Below are 12,094 nucleotides of genomic sequence, written 5' to 3' on the forward strand. Positions count from 1 at the left end.
TGCCCCTTTGCCAGAGTCTCTTGTCTTTTATAATGTTCAGAAATAAGTCATGTGCTACTTCCTGATATGTCAGTTCTCCAAATTAGACTCTTTCATATACTCATTTGCCTCAAAGTGAGTGGTAAACATGATTCACAGCGAGGGAAAAGAAAACCCCAGTATCCCCAAACTCTCTTTAAAAAGTCCCCATTCTCCAACATCTTAGCAAATTCTTAGCCTTTTCTTATATTCCATTGAGATGTGAGAGAAACCAAAAGTGGAAAAACCAGGTTCACCATCTCATCCTTTACTACATAGATGGTCTAATACTATTGTATTGCTTTTAGAAACTCTGGAACAACATAAATAAATACATGCAAATTATGATAGCTATCATTTTTTGTTGGTCTACAATATGCAAGGCAATATACTAATGATACATTACTTCCTTAGTCCTATACTAATCTGTCAAATAAGGTATGGTTACTTCGTTTTATAGATGAGGAAATTGGAGGTACAGATTGATTAAGAGATTTTCCCAAGATCACATGATTAGTAACTGGTAGAATCCAGATTGAAATCAACTCCAGACTGTCTAGATCTGGAATTCCTGCTTTACACTAGTCCACATCATTTCTATCTGTGAAATAGACTGAGTATACTTGCTGAGTCTATCAGGTGAAGAATGGTAGAACCAAAACTCATACAGAAGGCTTGGAGAGGTAAGATCACAGGGAAGATATGGCCTGTTGAGATGTGAATGCCTCTAACTGCCATGTTGCTTAGAAGAAGAAAGGGAGAAAAAATCAAAACAGTCTGTCTTAACAGTCCCAGGGTAAGGCAAACATTTGAAAATAAAGGAGGCAGGAAATTACAACCAAGGATGCATTATTTTCTGTGTGTGTGTGTATGTGTGTATGTGTGTGTGTGTGTGTGCGTGTGTGTGTGTGTGTGTGTTTAACTATAGGGAACGGGCCCTGGAAAGTGTGGCTCAGTTGGGTGGGCATCATCCCATGCACCAAAATGATTCTGGTTAATTCCCAGCAGGGCACATGCCTAGATTGCAGCTCAATTCCCAGTAGAGGACATGCAGGAGACATATATAGTTGGTTGATGTTTCACTCTCACCTTAACGTTTCTCTCTCACCACTCCCCCCTCTCAAAATCAATTTTAAAAAATCTTAAATAATGATAAGAGAATTAAAGAATTGAATTTGGGGTGGGGGAGAAGAGAAGAAGTAGAAGGAATAGCTTCCCAGGTTGGAGATATGACTGAGATTCCCTATTTCACTTCAGAGTAAGCTTGCCCTGTTGTGTGATAGCACAATCAATCAGTAACTAATAAATGCTCTTGGTAGTAGAACCTCTAAATTAAGAATGAGGGCATCAGGCCCTAGCTGGTCTGGCTCAGTGGATAGAGCCTCAGCCTGAGGACTGAAGGGTCCCAGGTTTGATTCTGGTCAAGGGCACATGCCCAGGTTGTGGGCTTGATCCCCAGTGGGGTGTGTGCAGGAAGCAGTCAATCAATGATTCTCTCTCATCATTAGATGTTTCTATCTTTCCCATTCTCTCCTTTCCTCTCCCATACACACAAAGCATCTTATCTAGAAAATAATGCATCCTTGGTTGTAATTTTCTGCCTCCTTTATTTTCAAATGTTTGCCTTACCCTGGGACTGTTAAGACAGACTGTTTTAGTCTTTTCTCCCTTTCCTCTTCTAAGCAACATGGCAGTTAGAGGCATTTACATCTCAACAGGCCATATCTTCCCTGTGATCTCACCTCTCCCAGCCTTCTGTATGAGTTTTGGTTCTACCATTCTTCACCTGATAGACTCAGCAAGTATACTCAGTCTATTTCACAGATAGAAATTATGTGGGAGAGACTGGACGGGGGGAGAGGGAGAGAGAGAGAGAGAGAGAGAGAGAGAGAGAGAGAGAGAGAGAGAGAGAGAGAGAGAATGAATGAGGGCATCAGGCCAGGTAAAGGTGTGACTCTTTGGACTCCCTGGAGACCAGATATAACTAACAGCTATCAATGCAGATTTTTCTATGCTCTAATATTGGATATCTTCTTCCTGAGTCTTGTGCTCTTGACAACTCGTGATAGTTTCATCTAGTTCTTGAATTCAATACATCTTGTTGATGACTTAGTACCTAAACTCTTAGCCTTGGTTTTTGTGTTTTTCTACCCAAAGGTATATCTACCTCCTGCAATCCTTATCTATGACCCTCCTGAGATATTAGTCAGGTAGTGATGGAATTCAGAATATAGGTCTGTGGGTATGAAGCTGTATTATAGAACCTAACCTGAGTCTGTCAGGAGTTGAGGATCCAAGGTGTAAATTTAAGGTGATTTTCTTAGAGTGTATTTAAGTTTAAATCTGTACAAGCAAGTGCAAGCACAAACTCTGAAAGATAAGTTCTAGGCCTAAAAGAGGGGGCAGAGCCAATAGTCTGAAGCATAACCAGAAGGAAATTAAGAGGTCAAGGTCAATCTTTAAATTATTAGTTTTTTCTGCAAAGGTAGGGGAGCCTTTGACTGTTGATGTGAGTGGAAATGCTGATTTATAGTTCATAGATAAGAAAATGCCGCATTGCCATGTGGCCTGAGATGCCTTGCAATGCTTGAGGGCACATATAACAAGGGCCATCATTTATGTGATATGAGTATTTGTAGGTGTTCATCACATAGACGATTGGCCAAGTTGGGTTCCTGCCATTTCTTCTTTATGTAGATTTCTGCTGGTCTCATATAAGGTGACAATATTTCTGCTGCCACACAGGGAGACCAAGCTCCTCATCCTAGCTAGAAAGCATGTGAAGTTTTCAATAAAGAGGGTGTAATGGTTTGGCTTTAATGTCTAGCAACGATTCACTACCCTTCCCCTCCAACTATGAACAAAACACTTCTCCTCATCAATTGATGTTAGACTTGGCCATGTGACTTGCTTTGGCTAGTGGAATATTACTAATAACGATGAAAATGAAAACTAAGTCTTAAAATTACTTGCATGGTTTGGCTTGACTCTTGCATTCAGGTGATCCTTTATGGGAAAACATGACTTACTTAGGCTCTGCTCCTTCAGCCTGGGTTCCTGAACAAATGCATGTGGCAGACCTGCATAAACCTATGTCCTAGGTTCAAGCCCATCCAAATGCAACCTGAAGCATGCTTGAACACAGCCTACATCAGCTGGAGAGTAGTCAATACACAGATGCTTATTCTTGTAACCATTGAGCAATGTACACTAATAAAAGAGAAACATGCAAATTAACCATCACTGCACCACTCCACTACACCCACAAGCCACTCCCACCAGCCAATCAGGAGCAAGTATGCAAATTAACCCAACTAAGATGGCGGTAGCCACGGAGCTGGAGTGAGCAGGAGGCTTGGGTTGCCCCTGGTGATGGAGGAAGCCAAGCTTCCCACCTGCCCTGTCTGGCCCTGGGCTCCACTCAAAGCTACAAAGTTTCAATTATAGAAGATAAATAAATCCCAGATACCTGCTTCCAACTCACCCTGGCCTCCACTCAAGGAGGTGCTGAAAAAAGAAAAAAAGAAAAAAGGAGAGGCTGGGAGCTTGGGTTGCTGGGGGGCATGGCCAGCCTGAAAACAGCCATCAGCCCCTCACCCAGGCTGGTCAGGCATCCCCAGCAGGACCCCCCCCCCCTGAAGGGGCTGTGTGCAGCCTGAAAACGGCCCTCAGCCCCTCACCCAAGCTGGCCAGGCACTTCAGTGGGGCCCCCAACCCTGATCTGGGACACCCTTCAGGGCAAACCAGCTGGCCCCCACCCGTGCACCAGGCCTCTATCCTATATAATAAAAGGGTAATATGCAAATTGACCCTAATAGCAGAAAGACTGGGAATGACTGGTCACTATGACACACACTGACCACCAGGGGGCAGACGCTCAATGCAGGAGCTGCCCCCTGGTGGTCAATGTGCTCCCACAGGGGGAGCTCTGCTCAGCCACAAGCCAGGCTGACGGCTGCCAGTACAGCGGTGGTGGCGGGAGCCTCTACCACCTCCTCAGCAGCACTAAAGATGTTCGACTACAGCTTAGGCCTGCTCCCTGCTGGCAAGTGGACATCCCCCAAGGGCTCCCAGGCTGCCAGAGGGATGTCTGACTGCCAGCTTAGGCCTGATCCCCCAGGGAGCAGGCCTAAGCCAGCAGGTGGACATCCCCCGAGGGGTCCCAGACTGTGAGAGGGCACAGGCCAGGCTGAAGGACCTCCCACTGAGTGCACAAAATTTTGTGCAACAAGCCTCTAGTTTTTATAAAGCATTATCATGGTAGTAGTTGACTAAGACAGTGGGCTTTGCAAGATGTTATCCAAATTCTTTGTGAGTTACATACATGAAATTGATACCTTTGTTGACTGAAGTTTCCTTTGTTAAGAGTAATTCCCTGTATCCCTGTCAGATTGGGAAGAAGGAAGTGGTAGCATGGAAAAATACCAAGAAAAATAATGAACAAGGATCTTCTTTTTGAGATGTGTCAACATGTACACTTTCAGAGTTTAGTCTTTGGGTATTGCCTTCAAGTTTTTGCCATATTCAAATACCAAACCAACTATTACCTAATAATGTTTGATGACTTACTAATTTAACAGTGATTACATATTCTTATTCTAATCCTATATCTATAAAAGAGATGCACATGGTGTAAATATTAAAGGTAGTCCTTCTATCGTTACTTAAATTTCTTCCAAAAATCATAAATTCTACTTTCTCAAAGGTGATCCCCAACTCTCATTATGGCTCCCTTTGAAAATGCAACTAGAATGTCCCCAAACCTGTCTCAGTGATCTGTTTTTTCCTTCTCTTGTCAACTGCCCCAGCATTCCTGGGACATCAAGACGTTTTTGGGCTCATTCAAAATTGGGTTTATTGCTCCTCAGAAGGTAGCTTCTTTGCTTTTGTCACTGAAGTCAATTGATCCTAGAAGTGAATTGCTAGTGATGTACATACCTGAGAGTACCACATTATACAGATAAATGTCTCATCCTTGATTTTGATACCTTAACCACTGTAGATAGTAGCTGATTATATGGACAGATAACAAAGGCCACAATCTTCCAAAGGTGAAATTAGATGTTTGAGAGTTTGGAGAATACCAGCCCCAAGGCACTTATATAACACTAGAGGCCCGGTAAACAAAATTTGTGCACTGGCGGGGCTCGGGGGGGTTGTCCCTCAGTCCAGCCTGCACCCTCTCCACTCTGGGACCCCTTGGGGGATATCCAACTTCCAGTTTAGGTCCAATCCCTGTGAAATATCCCTCTCACAATCCAGGACTGCTGGCTCCCAACCACTCGCCTGCTTGCCTGCCTGATTGCCCCTAACCGCTTCTGTCTGCCAGACCGATCACCCCCTAACCACTCCCCTGCCAGCCTGATTGATGCCTAACTGCTCCCCTGCTGGCCTGGTCACCCCCAACTGCCCTCCCCTGCTGGCCCGATTACCCCTAACTGCCCTCCCCTGCTGGCCTGGTCACCCCTAACTGTCCTCCCCTGCTGGCTCAGTCACCCTTAATTGCCGTCCCCTGCTAGCCTGATCGCCCACAACTGCCCACCCCTGCCAGCCATCTTGTGGCTGTGGGTGCCGCCATCTTTGAGGGCATGGCAGTCAATTAGCATATTCCCTCCTTATTGGCTGTGGGCACTGCCATCTTTGCAGCCTGCTGCTCAGTCATTTGGTCGTCCCTCATTAACCCTCCTGCCGGCCTGGTCACCCCACCCAACCTGCTGCTCAGTTGTTTGGTCGTCCCTCATTAACACCTCTACCATCCTGATCACCCCATGAAGCCTGCTGTTCAGTCGTTTGGTCATCCCTCACTAACCCCCCTGTCAGCCTGGTTGCCCCACGCAGCCTGTTTGGTTGTCTGTTCAGTTGTGATGGTTGCTTAGGCTTTTATATGTATAGATGGCCAAGCAATGAGGGGTAGTTTAAAGAGTTTAGATAAAAGAAGAGTCTGTCTAGGAAGAGACTTCCAAAAAACAGAATCTTCATGACTGAGAAGCTCAATGGTTAAGGCTTTGGCTTGACTCCCAGCTCTGATAATTATTAACTTTATAACTTTGGGAAAGTTTATTATACTTTCATGTTTTCTTGTTCATAAAATGGGAAAAAATAATAGCTTTTAGAATTATAGTGAAGACTGAATTTGCTAAGATGTTGGAAAATGGAGACTTTTTAGAGTTTGGGGATATACTAGGGTTTTTCTTCTCCTCGCCGTAAATCATGTTTATCTCTTGCTTTGAGACAAATGAAGATGTTCAAGAGGTTAAATTGGAGAACTTGACATAAGTAGCACATAACTTATGTCATTAAGAGACTCTAGGTGGGTGCCTGCCCTGAGATGCACATGTTTGGACACAAGATGCACTTCTATGGATGTGCACCTTCCACATACTTTCCGTGCTCTGTAAATCTCATGGAGTGAATTGGCCATCAGCTGACTTGGAATGTACATGCTGCAGGGCTTCCTGCCAGAAGAAAGGCTACCCAGACAGAAGTGGTTAGACATACACCCTTGGGAGTAAAAATTAAGGCAAAATTGAAATCAGTAAACCAAAGGAAGCATAATCCAATTTGGAGAACTTTGATCCGATGTTTCTAGTGAGAATAACTCTGAAGAGCCCATAAGAGAGTGTCCCATAAGGGAGAGACAGCTTTGGACATTAGTCTCTTAATTTGCCAAGACAGAGGAATCCAACACCAGATTAAAAGTAAAACTTTCTCCATCCTTACTTCTACCCGCTTCCCAAGCATCAACCTGAAAGGAACCACAACTGCAGTCTCAAGTTAGAAAGGAGATAGGTAGAGAAAGAGAGGAGATTCTGACCATGAGCTGCATTTCCCACTGCATTCTTCAAGCCTGAGACAAGTGCAGACAGGCAAGGACAGAAATTTTGAAAGAGACAATGATCCAGAGTTTTGGTGGTAGAGTTCCCTTTTTATTACCAGGAAATGACTGGGGGACTTCTTATTTTCTAAAGTACCTGGGAAAAGCCCCTGGATCTCACTCAGAGGTGCTGAACAAGTTGACAGAACAGGTTTTGCATGAATAGTTGTAGAAAAGAATAAAGACAATTCTGCTTCTACCTTGCTGAGTCTAGCTCCATTATTAAATCAGTCACATTAACTTCATGACCAAGGACAAGGAACTTCACTTGTTTCATCATGTGGAAAATGAGGGGGAAATATTTATGCATGATTTCATTAAATCTGTCTTATCAATACAAATGGCATTAAAAATTTAGCACTGGATGGTCCTATTTAATGTTCAGTAGGTTTTCTGTGCTGTACAAAGGATTGATGAACAACAATTCTCCCACTTATAACAATAGGAAACCAAATAATAGGACAAGTTTTGTGGTCTTCCTCTGTGAAGCTTAAACACACACACACACACACACACACACACACACACACACACACACACGAAATATGACTGGCTTGTTTGGTAGTGCACCAGTAATTTATTGCTCCATAATAAACAACGCCAAAATTTGGTGCCTTAAAAATAATTTTTTTGGCTCTCCATTCTATTGCTTGGCAAATTAAATACAGCTGGAGTGTCAGCTGTGCCCATTTATGGTGCTTGGTTTCAAGTAACAGGCCAGCTCAGAGCTGCTTAGACCAGAACGGGCTCACAATTTGGTGGTTGGCTGGAACTATTGGCCAAGGTGTCTGAGATCTCCCCCATTGAGCACCCCCAGAGGCCAGCTCAGGCTTGTTCCCATGACAACTGCATTTCAAGAGAGCAGAGTAGAAGCTGCAAGGCTCTGGAGACTTACATTGAAAATGTGTACAATATAACTTTTGCCATATTCGATTGGTCAACACAAGTCTCAAGGCCAGCCCAGGTTCAAAGAACAGAAAAATAAACTCTACCACTTGAGGAGATGAATTGTAAAGAGTTTGCATCTCTGTTTAATATGCCACAGGGAGAAGAACAGCCTTCCCTGTGAGGCAACATGTCATGAAGAGATCACCAAAGTAAGAATCAGAAAATCTGTTTTCCAATCCTCCGTTTTTCATAAACTAGTTGTGATTTTTTAACCTAATTATTCATATCTGTAAAATCTAGTACTCAAAGCCTATGATTCTAGGTTTCTGATTTAGTCTCTCTTTCTTCTATGGGGGCCTTAGAAGTTTCTATAAGTTTAAGGCCACAGCATGAGCATCAACTACTTAGAGATAACCATAGACCAGAGAAGGAACAACCTAAACCCACCCACCCTCACTCCTGAGAGTTTTAGCCAAAGGGAGGTGAGCGGAAGTGTGATAGTAGCTATTTGGAATCCTTCTTAGGAGATAATTGGCACCTCCCATTGCCCCTCCATTTATTTTGTCCCTCACTCCATTCTTCTGCCTGGAAAGTATATGCTTCATGGATTATAAGGATAAGATAGACACTAGGGATGTCAGATTCATGAGCTGGAAGGAATCCATTGTCTGTGTGGCTATGGACTTTATGGAGATGAGTGGCCATACCAGCCCTGAACTGTGTCTCTACAGACTTTTTTTTCTGTGAAAAAATTACTCTTCTTTGAGTTATTGTAATTTCTTCTATCTCTCAGAATTGACTCCAGTCTTACTAATGAACAGACATCACTATCTAAGAAAAATTAGATTAACATCTATCCACCCAGAGCTGTTAGATACAGATGACCATATTGTGAACTGCACAATTCTAAGGATTGTCAATTACATGGACTAGGGTGTGAATGATTTTCTATCAGTTGTGCCACATGACAACCCTTAAGAACAAGTATAGTGTGAAAAGAGGAAGTAGAACTCATACTGCTAAGTTGTGCCTATAATGCTTGCTGGTTCACCCAGAGACCTTGATATCCTTGTTCAAACTGTTCAACTTGGCATTATTTTTATGAATTTTTTTTAATAGTTAGAGTCCTTCCAGGGAAACAAACCACTCTAGGTGAAATAAAACAGAGGATATTCAATACATGTAATTGGGTACACAGATGATAGAAGAATTGAGAAGCCATATGGATGGGGGGATAATGATAAACCCCTAAATCATCAACAACAAAAAACTACTACCACCCATAAGGCTACTGGAATGAAGGGAAGGACGTTGTTAATAGAGCCCTGGATCAGGGATCACCCAGTAGAACATGGAATCATATTGGATGTGCTCAGCAAACTGGGACTGTAGAAAAAAAGGCTGCCCAGTGAGAGTTGTAGCCACAGAGTAGATACAGCTACCACTGGAGGTGCTCCCTGAAGCAGAGAGAAAAAGAGAAACACCATGGCTTCCTCTCTACTTCTACCCTATTCCTCTTGACTGCATCTTCCTAGAAGTCAGAGGGGAAGGGGCCTTGGGAAACTTAGTTCCTTCTAATAAAGAGTATGCAGAAGAGGTTATGCAGAAGAGGTCAGGTCTGATCTGCAAACAGACAAATTACTAAGAGTTTTTGGTTCACTTGTAAAGCTCTGAGCACATGCACTACTGCTATAAGACCCAGATGATCAAGAGTGACTCAAAGCTGGGAAGAAAACTCTATCTTCTCGTGTGGAGAACTTATCAATATCTTGGGAATTACATGTTTTTATCCTCTGGAAACAGCATCCTTGGAATGGACATTGCTATTCTCATGGCACTACAATCTATAGATCTGATACAATCTTTATCAAATTTCCAATAATATTTTTTACAGAAATAGGAAAAATCCTAAAACTTATATGGAACAATAAAATACTTAGAATAGCCAATGAAATCTTGAAAAAGAATAACTCAGCTGTAGGCATCACAGTTCCTGATTTCAAATGTGTGTATTACACGGTGATACGAATCAAAACCATATGATATTCCATCAATGAACAAATGGAATTTAGAATTAAAAACATGTTTACCTTAGCATCCCCCAAAATTAATTCCATAAGTATAAACCTAACAGGACATGTACAAGATCTGTCTGAGAAAAACTACAAAACTCTGATGAATAAAATTATGAATAGGGAAACTCAATATTGTTAAGATGTTGTTTTTTCCCCATTGATCTATAGATTCCATGTGATTCTAATCAGAATACCAGCAAGGTGTTTTGTGGATATTGATAAACTGATTTTAAAGTTTATATAGAAAAACAAAAGATCCAGAATAGCCAAAACCATATTGAAGGAAAAGAACAAAATTAGAGGACTGACACTACTTAACTTCAAAGGCTTAGTATAAAGTAAGAATAATCAATACAGTGTGGTATTGGTTAAAGAATAAAAAGAGAAATCAATGGAACAAAATAGAGGGGGAAGAACTAGACTCCCATTAATATTATGAGGGGATGAGGTCACATATGTAATACCTTAATCAATAAAGAAATTAAAGATTTGCCCTGACCAGTTTGGCTCAGTGGATAGAGCGTCAGCCTGCTGACCGAAGGGTCCCAGGTTTGATTCCGGTCAAGGGCATGTACCTTGGTTTCGGGCACATCCCCAGTAGAGGGTGTGCAAGAGGCAGCTGATTGATGTTTCTCTCTCATCGATGTTTCTAACTCTCTATCCCTCTCCCTTCCTTTCTGTAAAAAAGCAATAAAATATATTTTAAAAAAAGATTGAAAAAAATATTGTCAACTGATCTTTGATAAAAAAGCAAAGACAACGCAATGCAAAGAGAGTCTTTTCAGCAAATGGTGCTGGACCAACTGGACATCCACATGCCAAAAAAAAAAAAAAAAAAAAAATACCACCAGCTCAGGGCTATCTAAAAAAAAAAAAAAAATCTAGACAGACCTTTATACTTTTCACAAAAGTTAACCCAAGATGGATCACAGACCTAAATATAAAACTCAAAACTATAAATGTATAAACTCTTCTATTCTTAAAATATTAATGTTTATTGCATGTAATCTATATAATAAAAGGCTAGTATGCAAAATGTCCCCTCGACTGGGAGTTTGACCAGGAGTTCTACCAGGGGTTGGGGCTGGACAACTGGCTGTGGCCCTTCCCCCCAGCCAGCCAGGCCCCACCTGTGCACAAATTCATGCACTGGGCCTGTAGTATTATATTTAAAATCTTTTTTCTTAAAATATTTATGTTTATTGCATGTAACGTTATTATGCTTAAAATCATTTTTATTGAACTATTTAAAAAAATAAGTGTAAAAAAAACAAAACTATAAATGTCTAGAAGGTAACAGGAGAAAACCTACATGATCTTGAGTATGGTGATGACTTTTTAGATAAAACACCAAAGGCATGATTCATGAAGGAAATAATTGATAATCTGGACTTCATTAAAATTAAAACTTCTGCTCTGTGAAATACAATATCAAGAAAATGAGAAGAGCCCTAACCGGATTAGCTCAGTGGATAGAGCGTCCGCCTGCAGACTGAAGGGTCCCGGGTTCGATTCCGGTCAAGGGCATGTACCTTGGTTGTGGGCACAGCCCCAGGAGGGGGTGTGCAAGAGGCAGCTGGTCGATGTTTCTCTCTCATCGATGTTTCTAACTCTCTATCCCTCTCCCTTCCTCTCTGTAAAAAAATCAATAAAATATATTTAAAAAAAAGAAAATGAGAAGAAAAGCCAGAGATTGAGAGAAAATATTTGCCAGGGACACATCTGATAAAGGACTATTACCCAAAAAATACACACACAAAAAAACCTCTCTTAAAACCCAACAATGAGAAAACAACTTGATTAAAAAATGGCCCAAAGATCTTAACAGATACATCACCAAAGAAGATAAATAGATGGAAGATAAGCATATGGAAAGATGCTCCACATTATATAGCATTAGGGCAATGAAAATTAAATGGCAATGAGGTACCACTACACCCCTATGAGAATGGCCAAAATCTAGAACACTGAGGACACTGAATACTGGTAAGGATGTGCTGCAATAGGAACATTCATTAATTACTGATGGGAATGTGAAATGATGCAGCCACCTTGGAAGACAGTTTGGTGGTTTCTAACAAAACTAAACATACTCTTATTATATAATCCAGAAACCATGCTCCTGGGTATTTATCCAAAGGAGTTAAAAATTTATGTCCACACAAAAACCTGCACACAGATGTTTATAACAGCTTTATTCATTATTGCCAAAATATGGAAGCAACTAAGATGTTCTTTA

The sequence above is a fragment of the Myotis nattereri genome (genome assembly GCF_964212035.1).
Source record: "Myotis nattereri genome assembly, chromosome: 11".
Taxonomy (NCBI): Eukaryota; Metazoa; Chordata; class Mammalia; order Chiroptera; family Vespertilionidae; genus Myotis; species Myotis nattereri.